Raw genomic sequence first — 14162 nt, forward strand, 5'->3', positions numbered from 1 at the left:
CTCTTTCTTCTGATGCTGGCACAGGAGCTTTTAAGCTTCATTCCCAAGCCAGGTGCACCTTATTCAGCAATCAGACGTAGCACATGGGCAGAGCTGGAGAAAAAGGTACAAAAAGCAAAGGGAACACAACCCTACAGTATACAGTATGTATACAAACAAAGCAAGAATTAAGCATTTTTTTCTAATCTAATCAGTGTGCTTTTTATTAAACCGATTAGCTGAACCTTCTGCTTCCAGCTCCTGATGCTTGATACCAACATCTGGCCAACACCCTCTGTGCCACACCAGTATCATCACCACTGACCGTGTTAAACATGGAAAATGAAGCCAATACAGAAGTTGTCTGAACCTGCATTCTTTTTAATGGCCAGCAGGGGGACAGCTCCACTGGTATAAAAACAAAGTAAGATTGTATGTAAGCTAATGAGAAATTTACCCTACTTCTCACTTTGATTTTAACAGTTTCCTTATGAGTTTATGGTCTTAAAAGAATAGAATAGAATAGATGTTTATTGTCATTGTTTCAAAAACAACAAAACATAGATGGCAGCTCTTTGTTTGACAAATAAATAGCAAATATAAACAAGTATAAAAAATATATACAACAAGATAAATAGACACAAGATTCAAGTTGTACACAAGTGAGTATGTAAATGAGGTGTGTGAGGTGTCTTAATCGCTAGTTTCAAGTCTTTTTCAATACGGCATGATGTTCATTTATGTAAATTATGATCCCAGTTAAAGTCACAGTGGGTTTACAAGTCTGTTTATTTTTTTAACAAACGTAACTTAAAATGTGTGAGCTAGTCTTGTTTTACTGAATTTGGGTTCATAATAGCTTGTATTTCAAAAAACAAAAACAAAAAAAAAACATCCATTCGCCCACTGATCGCTAGTTTCATTCCTCAATACGTCCTTCTACTGTAAAGTGGGTGGTCAAGATATATAAAAGACCTGTTCAGCAAATCTGAAGGGCAATTGATTTTCATCCCTTTTCCTGCAGAAAATCTAAATCTGGTAATATTCATCCATCCCTTTCCATCTACCATCTTCCCTCGCTTTCTGTCCTTCTCCCATCTGTGCATGGAGATCTAAATCTGTTTACATCCACCTGCTCTTTTCCAGCCCTCCATCTCCCTCTCCCGCTGCCTAGATCCCTCTTTCCCCCCCTCCAATCTGTCCACGGCTCTAAATGTGTTTACGTTCTTCTGTCTGCTCGTCTTTACTTGGATGGAAACACACCTAATGTCTTTCTTTTTCAGGATTTTATGCCTTTCATATCTGCTTCTAAATCAAAGAGAAAAGTTCAGCTGTGGTCATACGCAGGACACAGACACTCTCCCTCACCTCTTTCTTTGTCACTCACAAACAAATACAAATGTGCACTCAATGTAGCGTGCAGCACACGCTCACACACATGCAGACGGAACAACATCAGACTGCTTGTGGACAAGTGGCTGAATCTTCCTGACAGGCCTGTCTCGGAGGGAAATAAAAGAGAAGGTTGGAGCAGAGATGGGAGGAGAAGGGATGGGAGGCGAGGAGAGGGGAGTAGACATGATAGAGTGAAAGATGGTGGAGAGGAGAGAGGCGGTGAGAGTGACAAGGAGAGGCAGAGGGGAAGGGAGGAAGAGTCAGAGTGACACATGAGGGAAAGAGAGTTGCGTTTGGCAGACAGCAGCTGGAGGGAATGATCAACTCAGCTGACACATCAGTTCATATCACCGCCGAGCGGCGGGACAGATGGAGGGAGGGTGGGACGGAGAGAGCGAAAGAAAAGGACATGTGGTTAAGAAACAGAGAGACGTTGAATACGTGTGAGAGGAATACAAGGAGACAGCAAGGTGGGGAGAGAAGGAAGGAGAGAGGGGAAGACTTAAGGATGGAGGGTAGTGTGGTGGCAGGACAGAGGCAGAGGGAGAAGGGAGTTGGATGCGAGAGGTGTGGTTTGGTAGGAGGATACATTAAATAAAGGTGAATGGACGAGCGAGGATGAGGTAGAAGGAGTGAGAAGATAAAGCGAAATAGAAAAGTGAAGATGGGATATAGTGGTTGTATATGTATGAGACAGTGTGTGGCATGAGTTGTAAAATCAATTTCATACACATTTAAAGGACCATCTCCTCTCATCTAATCTCCTTTGCCTTGAATTTCCACCCCCTTATTCATCGTCTTCTTCCATTTCTTCCCCCAAGGTTGGCACTCGATTCCCACACCTTCTGCCTCTACTTGAATCATTACACTATGAATCAGGTAAAGCTCAGTGAGTATTGAGACACAAGGCAAGGCAACTTTTATTACATTTTCACAGTTTTACATAATTTCCAACGTATCAGAAGTTACTTAAGACGATGTGAAAAAGATAAAGAAGAAAACATTAAAAAAAATGAAAAATACTCAAGAGGAAAAAGTGGGTGTTTTTTTTAGTGCAATAATAAGTGTAATAAGTGCAGTGAAGAAAATTCAAAGACAGAGATTTTAATTTAGACTTTAATTGGCGAAAGTTGTGTTTAAATGATTATCGAAGCAAAATGCCTTAGGCTAATTTAAGAAGTTGAGTTGAAGATTTATTATAATTTGGGCCAAATCTTTGTGGTAATTCAAAGGTTTCATTCGTCACATGACTGAAAACCAGTTTTTTACAGAGATAAACAAAACAATCATTTTGGACCCGACAAACATTTAAACATGATTGACATTTTTAATGAAAAAAGATACTGTTATTCTGCACCGTTCTACAAGCTCTATAGATTTTTAAATAACAGACTATAATTATATGTAATATAGGCATTAAAATGCAAAAGCATGTTCTGGCAAGATGTGTGGGTGGACACATCATTGTTAGGTATATTAAAAAAATGTACATATGTTACAGTTGTGAGGCAACAATAAAATGTACACGTTCCAGTGGAGATACGAAAATGTACAAGACAATGCAAAGGACTCACAGAAGGCAATGTGCTGCTATACAGATCTCAGAGGACACAGTTCACCACCCTGATGGCCTGAAGGAAAAATAGTGATGTAGTTGTTCTAGCACTTAAGAACAGAGTGTCTGTCTGCTCGTTCTTGTTCTGTCTGACTTCTCTTCTTTTCGGATTTTAGATATTTACTTGACCGAGTACAGTCTTATCGTAATCAATAAAAAAGATCCAAGTTTTCATAAACTGAGTTTATCTTTTAACGACTTGTGTTTTTGCCAACTTTAAAATTAGAGTGTTGCATCACTACAACAAAGAGCAGATTACATCACAAGGCTCAATATAAATGCATCACACCACTCTCTCTCTCCTTGTTTCATGATATATAAATACACTCATTATACTGTATATGTTGCACCTACAATTGCCTGGAGAGATGATAACACATTTGGTTGATGTGTTGCTGTGAATCACTGCTCATTCTAACATTTGAGGTTTAAAGATTTTTTCTGTGTGGGTGTGACGGGTGACGGCTGACTGAGGTTTGGTTATAGCTTCATTACAAGAAGGAAGATTACACCGAAATTTTGGCTTTGGGTTTTGGTGTGGTTCAGGGTTTTCTGTGAGCTGCCTGGGCCTGACTAAATTGGGCCTTGGGATGGATTTTCAGGCAAATTCATTAATTAAAATCTTAATTCCTGCTGTTCTAGTCGAACATCTCCATTCAATTTATTTCATTCATCCAATCACTCTACTCCATTCGTAAACTGGCTTTTTCCCTCATTGCCATGTGCAGCTCATCTCATAGTCTCCTGCACCTTTCACCAGATGAATCAAGCGTCCCTCTTGGGACAGGTTCACACTCTCAAAGAGTTTTCAGTCTGCGTCAAAACTTTTCTTAATACAATAATTTTGCATCTCATCAGTGAGTGACAAAATCTCTTCATGTCAAGTCTTTAGACTATGAACTTTAGTTAAATGATTCTTCAAGGGCACAGCTTCAATAGTAAAGAGGGAGAGATAAGTTCACTTCCCGACACAGATTGATCCTTTGAGTTTGGGGATTGAAACAGTGACCTTCAAGTATAGTCATCTTCTCTCAATAGAGCACAAGTTTTTTCATCAGTTTTGCGAAAATACAGGAATTAACACTTTTCGTCCTCAGTGGTAAAAATCATGTTAAAAATTATACAAAAAAAAAAAAAAAGAAAAACAGAAATTGGCAAAGAATTGTGTAGTTTATTTGCTGGAATGATTTAACTTCTGCAAATCACCATCTCCTGAATTTTCTCTTCATTTCTGTCGCCCCTTTCAGTATAAATAACATTTTTGTCATTGTAGAAAGCATGTTTCATAGAATGAATGAATGAATGGATGAATTATCGAAAATGATTCAAAAACACAATGCGGGAAATAACTAAGGCCAATAAAACCAAAAATAATTTTAAAATTAGCTCTGCCTCGACTCTCAGACAGGACACAGACAAGATGGTATGCTATTACTTTGCTGTGGTGATGGATGGGCTGATGATGGGACAAACTTCCTCAGAAAGTGCAGAGCATGACAAAGCAGACTTGGTGATCTGTCACCGGGGTGACAGCCAGATGACAACCGCTGTACAGTAGGTTCAGTGAAGCAGCTGGTCTTGTTTCTTCAGGATGATGAATCCAGGCTCAGACAAAGCCTATCTGAGGCCACAGAGGAGGTTCACAGCATGTGTTCTCCTCTCTTGTTGCATTCAGTGACAGGCTGCAGAGTTGGAATGCATGGAGCCAAAAAGGCTTTGAAAAGTCAAAAACTTTACACAGATTACAAAATAAAGGGGTTATTTATATAATAAAGGGCGGGCTTGACTTATGGCTTTAGGGATCTTTGCAGTCTTTCTTCTCAGCTCATTTTGACGTTTTGTGTAGCTGTTAGTAAAAGTTAAAAATGCCCATGAGGGTCATTTGCTCAAAAGTTAGAAAACCTGCAACAACCAGAATGTGCTGCACCGCAACAGACCAATAAACACTATGCTGATGGATGATGTACTGCTAGCTGAGTGGTGCTCGGTTTTAGATTGTATGGCAGCCGACTGGTAACAAACAAAATCGCATTACATCTAAACAGTACACTAAAATATGTCTCTGAAAACATTTTTGGTATTTTGAGAAATAGGCAGCGTAGTAAAAGAAGTTTGGTTTATAGTGTCTCAGCACTGACTAGTTAGACAGTTTGATTAGAGTTTGGTAAGATGCCCCTCACTTGATAAGAGAGAGAAAGAGGTCTCCTTCGATCAGACTGTACTCTTTGTGTCCAGGGATGCGGGCATCCAAAAATGCAGCAGTACAATCTGTTGTTGATATAATAGCCCTAATATCTGCCGGATGACGCATTTTGTGCAATTTGGCAGATTTCTGCTGGCAAAAGACTGGGGGGCTGTACCTACAGTTTACTATTGTCCACCTTTCATTAATCATCAAAGAAAATAATGTCATCGTCAGTTACAACGTATTTCCTGTATTAAAAAATGAGTTAATTTGAGTAACTTTTGTGCCAAAGACTTTCATAATGTTTCTTTCATCATTGTAAATCACATCTTAACAGCACCATATGACGTTCAGCAGCAAAATAATATGACAGCATTAAACAGCTGAGCTACTTAAGTCGTCAGGAAAACTACACTGACAGCACAGAGTCATAACCTATGACAACAACGCATTTTTTTCCAATTCAGAGGACATATATTCTATGCTGAGAAGACGGTTTACTGTGAGCTGTTTTTCGTGGACATGAAATCTGTGTAAAAATATGTTCTACATAGACCGAAATACAACTGTTTTAAAAGTTGTTGTTTTTTTTTTTATCATAAACAGAGAGTCATAGGCCAACAGTCCCCCTTTGGCTCAGTCATGTTAATTCCCTTTTGCATTTTTGTGGCACTAGATGTTTGCAAAATGTTTCTCTTCTTGGTGTTGTCGCTGTCAGTTCCATGCAGTGTCTTTCCTAATGAGGGCTGATGTGTCATAACCACACGGCCTAAGAAAGCATGTGGTCGATACGATGAGGCAGGCTGAGGACGTGTGAGTGTAATTGCATTTTGTATGAGGTCCGTCTGTGTGTGAATGTGCAAGTGTGATTGTGCTGGTGAAAGGACATTGTGTATGTGTGTCCATTCATTTCAGTTGTGCTTTGTTCCAGTTGAATTTTTACATAACTTTTTTTCTGCTGTGGTGCTGTGAGCAAAGACACGCACACTTCCATACACACACACAGACACACAAGTGCATTGTCTCTCTTTCCTCTGACCTCTTTTCTCTTCTCTGTGTCCTCTTTGTCATACTCACAAATGCAAAAAACCACACCCACACACAGATGGTACTTGACAAGTTGATGCAGCATCTGTGCTTGTATACGTCAATGTATTCACAAATCATTCACTAATTATGTTTAATCAACAGAAAAAGGAGTTACCTGGATGTCCTTACGGTTCTATGATTATGTGCCTTCTATAGACTTCAGGCTGTTGTTTTTACATGGTTTAGATCCACCTTAAACCCCTTTCATAGTGGATGAAAAAACCCACCAACACCCACTAACATCTGGCTCTTGTCTTTAATGTGAATGGTGTATATTTACTCCTACGTCAAATGACCCTGCAGTAGTCATGGGTGTTCCACCTTCAGCTCCGATTGGCTGTGATGAAAACACAACAACTGTGTATGAACTTCGTTCCATCTGCACTAAGTTTGAAAACGAGACAGGAGTAAAAGATATTTAAAAAGTAACCACTGTTAAATTGCTAGCTTAGTATTGCACATGTGCAACTCACAACAATGATGGGGAGGAAGAAGCGTCTCACTCCTTAGCAAATTCCATCATCAGCTCTGGAAAACGGTTTAGACAGTCTATAGTGGATGGTCTAAAGCACAGCGTGCTAGTGTGTATAGGGCATGTCCAAGCCCATTTTGCTAGTTAAACAGCGGATAATCAGGGTGCAAAGTGCAGCGCTCGGCGCAAAGGGGTTGTATTTAGACTCTGAATTAGTCATGGGTGTGTTTTGGGCGGAACATTAATTAAACCAAGCCAGAGTGTCGTCTCCCATTCACTTTAAGAGCCAGGTGCATCAGGGCCTGGTACATATTAAACAGCAGGACTCGTCTTCAGTGAGGGACTCGTATGTGGTCCTCAACTTTGGACCCTCTGCCCCCCCATTTCACAATCATCTGTCTCATCAACAACTCTGTTTGACTGGACATGAAAAAAAACACTGATATTTAACTGAGGAGGAGGAGGAGCACTGCTGCTTGTCCCTTGGTGTGTGCACAATTGTCAGTCTGTGGATCAGTATCACCCTGATCAATAATGGGTGGGATGAGAGGGGAGAAATACGTCCTTAATGAGGAAAATATTAATAAACTTACCTGCAGCCATCCTCCAGCAGCGGAAACAATATGTGTTATGTCACGTAATTTGTTAGAGTACTGCGTATATGGAAATGTTAAAAATAACTGAAAACAGCCTCTCAAATCATTAAATCAGAGCATATGCCCAGTGTGAACCCGCTCGAGTAGGCGCATCTTACTGTCTGAATAATGCGCTCTTTAAATAGCAGTAAACAGACTGTGCCTTTGACTTTAGACCAGCTTTTTGTTTGTGTATGGCGCTGTCGCTTTCTGCTGCGTCAAGATAGCAATCCGCCATCAGTGCGCCTGACCACACCTAATTTTAAGACCAACATGCCCAGGGGCGCCCAGGGGCGCACAGGTGACCACGGTCGACAAAGATGGGTGAATTTATTGATGGCAAATTGAACGCACAGAGATACCATGATGAGATCCTGAGGCCCATTGTTGTACCATTCATCCCCTGCCATCACCTCATGTTGCAAATATTAAAATGCACATTTTAGAGTCCAAAGCATACCTGTGCACTAATCATGTTGTTTAATCAGCATCTTGATATGCCACACATGTCAGGTAGATGGGTGATCTTGACAATGAAGCGCTCACAAACAGATTTCAACACATTTTTTCTCAGAAAATGAGAGAAATAATTATTTCTGTGTGCATTAAAAAAGTTGCTTGAGTTTTACTTTTTTTTTAAAAGCATTTCTTTCCTAAATGAGGAAATTCTCACATGCAGTGAAAAAAATAATCCATCAGCAGCTTTCATTGAGTTAAGTTTAATTTAATGTCCAAGGCTGAAATGAGCCTCTCTGAGTGAAGCACAACACAAGAAGGCAAGTTGAAAGGGTGAGACCATTAGTTAATGTTATGAAATTGTTGCACCAGACAGAGCTAGTTTGAGTCACGACGACCAAAAACAAAATCAAGATGCAATTACAAGGGAATCAGTGCTTGTGCAACCCAAATACAATAACACTATCCCATTGCTGCAAGATGGTTATAGTCAGACTGGGAGATGGGATGATATGGGACAAAAGGGATTTAAACAAGTCATTTACATGGCCCTGGCTTCTTGAGCCAACAGGATGGGCCCAGGAGCTAAATATTAAGGAGATATTGTTTCATCATAAAACAAGGGAATAATGACCCTTGTTTTACACTTGGATGGTCTCTATAACCACAAGGCTGCCCGGCCACCCTGAGGATAATAACGCTGCTCTAAACCAACTCCAGCACACTGTGACGACCTGTAACTTTCTATTAAAATCACCATATTTCAAAGGCATATTGAATTGAATCAATTATTAATTCGTGGGAAAATTAAATTACATCACTTTATTGGTCAAGGCCCGGTCTGAGCAGAATAAGAAGTGGTGATTAAACATTGATGTTGAAGGCAGAAATTTTAGAGTGGAATAACAATCAGAAGAGTTTTCAGTAAAATAATACATAAACTTTGCTGTTTCTCATTAGAAGAAAGGAAGACAGTTACAGCTGGGTTTTAGTGTTCGTGACGTTCAGTACTCCCAATTAGCAAAAACAAACAAGTGTGCTACAAAAGATTTCAACACGTCGAATGTTTGACTCCCACCACTTTAGGGGCAAGTTATGAAACCTGAATTTTGTCACTGTTCGGGGAGGTGGTACCAAATCAAATTTCCAGATATTTTATATGAAAGAAATGCAACAACTGCTTTGCAACATGGCAAACACGGTAATTAGTAATGGAGGACATGTTTAGATAAGCTGTGGCGAGGCAGTGCAACCAAATGCTGTATCCAGCAGTCGGGTTTTCCAAAAGGTTCTTCACCATCACCTTATGTCTTAGGATTCATGACAGAAATGAGCAGCGGGATGTTATCTGATAATGTGGAGCAGAGAGAGAGAGGGGGACCAGCAGCTGCTTGTGCGTCCTTCTGGGCGGCCGACTTGTCCTGAGGGACAGCATTGTCTCTGGAGAGCTGGTCAGTGCCAAGAGAGCTCTTTTGTGCTCTCCTTTTACTCCATTCTGCTTCTACTGTGGGTGGGGCTCCTCTAATAATTCAACAACGCTGACTTTAAAAAGTCATCCCATGTTAACATGTGTAAATGTGAGTGGAAAACACTGAAGCATATAAAACCTAGACTTGGCAGGTTCTTAAGATCTCACATTATAGGAAGCTACTTCCTGTGTCGAGATCTTCGTGTGCTTTTGCTCTAGTGGTTTTTTCCCTAACTGGGCTTCGTCTCACGCTCGTGTTTTTTCCCTTCGTGTGCAGAACCTCCAGCGCCTCTCCACTCTGCTACCTGCTCCACTGGCTCACCTGAGATCCCTCCACGTCGCCACCAGACGAAACCAGCCTGCCTGCCTGCCTGCCCTCCTCGTCAGCTACTCTCTCATGAAGTGTTTCACAATAAATACCCTTAACCTGATCTCCAGCCTCTGGTCTCTGCATTCTGGGTCCAAACAAAACCCCACCGTAACACTACTTGGAGTTTCATAGTGTGCAAAACATTTCAGGTGCTCCAGAGCAAAACACGGGCGCAGCATTCTATTCAGCAACTTAGGTTGTTGGGGACTTTCAAATGTGAAAAAAAGAAAAGAGAAATAAACAAAGTGGTTCCACATAGCTCATCTGGCATAACCCAAGTCTCTGGAAGCCCTGAGATCCCAAAGTGATTAGTAAAGACTATTTTTACACCCTCAACATTTTTCAACAAGTCCTCATCTACTTCAGTTGTTTAGGAGAACGCTGCAACACTGTTTTGCTGTGAAGCGCCAGAAATGTTTTGTGGACTAGCTTCCAAAGCTTCAACCGGCTTTCCATCGGCATGAGGGGGAGCTGATAATGATTGAATTGTCCTTTAAGGTTTGACAAGTGTAGGCTGATTAAATTACTTGGTTAAGGCTGGGGAAAGTTTCGAGAGTCTCCGTGTTGGCATAATGTTGACAATGAGCCGACATGGGAACAGTGAACAGGCACAATGTGGCCACAAGTCAACCTTCCAACCAACCATCTGGCTGAAAAACATTTAACAGGATATTTTCTTAAAATCTTCTCCTTAGTTGCACTGCACAGCTTCACTGAAAGCCATCTGTTTTCCCCACAAGTCACTGTTAATGACTTGAAATACAATTTGAACAGTGAGTGCTCGTAAAGGGAGGAGTGAAGAAGGTCATGATTCTGGGATCTTGTGCCAACAGGAGCCTCATGTAGTGATGATCTACAACTAAGTTACAAGTTACCAAGTATTTTCCTAGATGTGAGGTCCGTTCTTGTGATTCTGTGCTGAGTAATGTTGACCCTCAGAGGCTGGCGGCACATAGGCGAGGGTATGGCAAACAATGAAGCACAAGCAAAAGGTTGTTTTCTTCAATTTAGAGCCATCTGTGTAGTATCCGGAGAGAGAACGTGACCTTGCGTGCGAAGTGAGAGGGACGAGCTCTTTAAGACACAAACTAGGGTGTTCCTTTAATAACACAGCTAACATAATACTTCAATATTACAGTTCAGTCAAAACAGCATCAAGAGGATTTTTAGAGCAGCTGTAGTACATGAAACAACATCGTGTAGCAATATGAATCCAGCTTCACAGGCATCATAGCCTGTATGTCATCCTGACCTTTTATGTCTTGGATGTAAGAGTGCCCCTTTCAAATGTAAATCACCCCACTTTATTTTCCCCCTCTCAACACGGCTTTTTTTTTTCATCTTTCGGCTGAAGAGAGACTGGCCTAAATGGTACCACTTTAGCCTAAGAGCCAACAAACACACTTGAGTCAGAGTTGTGTTATGTATGCCTTTTCACTCAGTCCCCCATTAACCCTGGCCCCTGCCCTGCCCTCTCTGCCCGCAGCGTCACGCCTGTCATAGTACATTGGCCTCTCTGCTGTAGGTGTCTTAGGGTTTTTCACCTCTATCCCTGAAAATCTGTTTTTCACTGCAGCTTGTTACCTAATGATGATCCATATTTAATAATGAATACATTTGTAGTTGCATTGTGATGCACCTCTTGTGTATGATTTTGGCTTTCTCATACATATGTACAGGGTTTATGAGTAAACTGTTGTTGTGGCGGACTCGGGCTGTCAGAGGGGCGAGAAAATGAAAAGGGAACCAGCACGTAGAAAGTTGTGATGCATTTTTGGTGAAACAGGCCAGCTGAATTTTAATAAGCATTCCCTTGGCTGTAAATCACTATTTAACTAATTCACTTTACGTAGGCCTCCATTACAGGATTTTAAAAATTGTTTTATCTATCATGAGCTTTGTGATTGCAGATCATTTCATTAAATTAATGTCACCAAGCAAAATGCTTATAAGGTTTTCCAATATTCTGGCTATAAACCTGTTCTTTATCCATCTCCCAAATATTGTCGTGTTACTGAGGGGCAGGCACAGTGAGGTGGCCAATAATTATATCAGGGGGGCCACAGCCCATGGTTCTGATATTGCTTTACAAATCTGTTTTGCTATATTCAGCCACATTTTGTGCAAATAACAGCATTTTTTTATGATTACCATTTTGCAACTTTTGCCTTGACTGTTTTGTAATTATTAAATTGTGCATATTAGGCAGGTTGGTGTGCAGGGTTTTTTGCATAACTAAGAAGCAGTAAGCAGAAATCTGAACCATCAGTACAGTGCTGATAGAAGTTGTAGGAAAAACATGTAAAAGTCATTTAAGATGAAGTAGTGCAGTTAAAGCTGTATGCTGAGGTTCTTGTATACTGTCAAATGGGTTTGTGCAGTAGAACAAACTATCCTTACTGTAATAAACTTTCTGTCCAACTTATTTGCTCAGCTTGTGATCACCCCTTTAGTTCATGTCACCCTGGCCTTTCCATTTTAAGAAGTCTCCTCTACGACTCAGCACTCAAGGTGCAGCTGCTAAAGCTAGAGCCAAAACCATCAGGACAGATGGCCTTGAGGTCTGAGTTAAGAGGTGCTGGTCTTTTACTCATTTAACTTCTGGCCTTGTTGTTGTCGGTAATCCCCCTGTCGAAGTGTCACCAATAAGTTGGTCCTCTCAACTGCTGGCTAACAATTATGCCACAAACTTCATTAAAAGCGCTGAATTATTTCAGGCACAGGAGGGCATGCAGGCACACACATGCCTAATTTACCATCCAAGACTCTCTTTACTATGTGAAAAGAGCTGAATGTTGTCATCTCAAGGGAAAAGTGAAGAAAAGAGAATAAATGCTTTTCTTATTCTTATAATGAATTTATTTCATTATTATTAACCATTGTTTTGAAATATGAACAAGACCCAGAAATACATGATTGAGCGGCGGCGAATTACATCAGTCTGACTTTGTGTACCCGTTATGCTTGAGCCTATATACTGAAATGTTCATTAATAATCTGCGCTGACACAAAATGAAGTGAAAGCGGTATTTTTTAGCATTCTTCTGCTTGAATAAGATATTTGTGTAATGAGGCATCAAATGATTCTCGCCCATCAATATCAATGTTTAGCTGCACATCTACGGTTAAATGCATTATTATTCTGCTCTCACAATATGCCGTCAGCCAGACAAAGGATTTTAATTGTATTATCATTTTATTGACAATGGAATTGCAATTTAATTAGCGTGTGAATGATGTTTGTGATGAAAGTTAGCATCACATCACAGAGTAAGTCTTCCTGAATCGCTGATTGGTTCGCTAATTATCTGGCCGGCCAAGTGATTCATTGTGTGTGACTAATTAAATGTAAAGTGCAATCGTGTACATCACAAGTAACCTGACTGACTCACTGCAAATGTTTGATTTAATAACAGAAAGTAGACAATCAATACACTGACTTGCTGGCAGAATCATTGATTAATTGCACAAAGAGACTCTCATATTTACTTTTTTGCCTCTCTCCTGCATCCTTGCGCTGCGGTGACCCATCCTCGTTTATATTATCTTGTGTAATCACCTCTCTGTTGCTAGGAGACATTTTCTGCTGGGTTGTTGTGGTCCTCAAGGTCTCCAGTGGGCAGACAGGTCTCCCCCTGCATGCGTGTGATTATTGTGTCGTGTACAGTGGCAGTCGTGACTGCGTTCGTCAGGCAAAGGTGGAATTCAACATGAGCCGATCGTTACTTCCAGCGCGCATCTCGACATCTCTCTTTCTTTTTCTGTCGCTCTCTTCTCTCCCTGCTTCTTCCCACTCTGTTGTACCCTTTCCCGTCCATGTCTTCTCTCTCCCGAGTTACATGTAGCTTGTCAGTGTACAAGCACATTTGTCACTGTCGTTGTCTCAACCCCACCACACCCATCCTGCTACCTCGTACTCTTTATCTTCTTTTCATAAGTTAGTACCAAAGAGCTTTCTTGCTTCTGAGTTGTGTTATGCAATTCTTAATCAGCCCAAACTGTTGTGTTTTGACATAAGTTGACTTGAAACGCTGTCCACCTCTTAACCGTTTAAGTGCTAGCGATTGTTGCATTGAAATTTTTAAAACACTACGAACTTCACAAGAAACTCTGGGAAACTGAATGTGTGCAGGCACTCACAGGCAGTCTTTATGTTGGAAATGAAGGGTAAAAAACTTTTATTATACTGCATTTATTATACTGCGCCTGTTTTTGTATCCTTACACCTGATTTACTGTCTTTCTAACCGTCATCTTCCGTCTCATTTGTCTTCTGTTTTTCCGTATCCTCCCCGTCTGCAATTAAGATCCAGGCATATTAAGGAAACACCAGGCATCACTGGAGCCATGCATGGAGTCGTGTTAAACTAACCATCATATCATTAAAATGTAATTCCCCAGGTCCCTGTAGATGAAGCAAAGACAACATAATGACAATGCTACAAAGCCATCAAGGAGTAAATCACTGCATTTTCCAACCACTGACAGCTGAATGCTCC

Source organism: Pagrus major, chromosome 2 (genome assembly GCF_040436345.1).
Source record: "Pagrus major chromosome 2, Pma_NU_1.0".
NCBI lineage: Eukaryota > Metazoa > Chordata > Actinopteri > Spariformes > Sparidae > Pagrus > Pagrus major.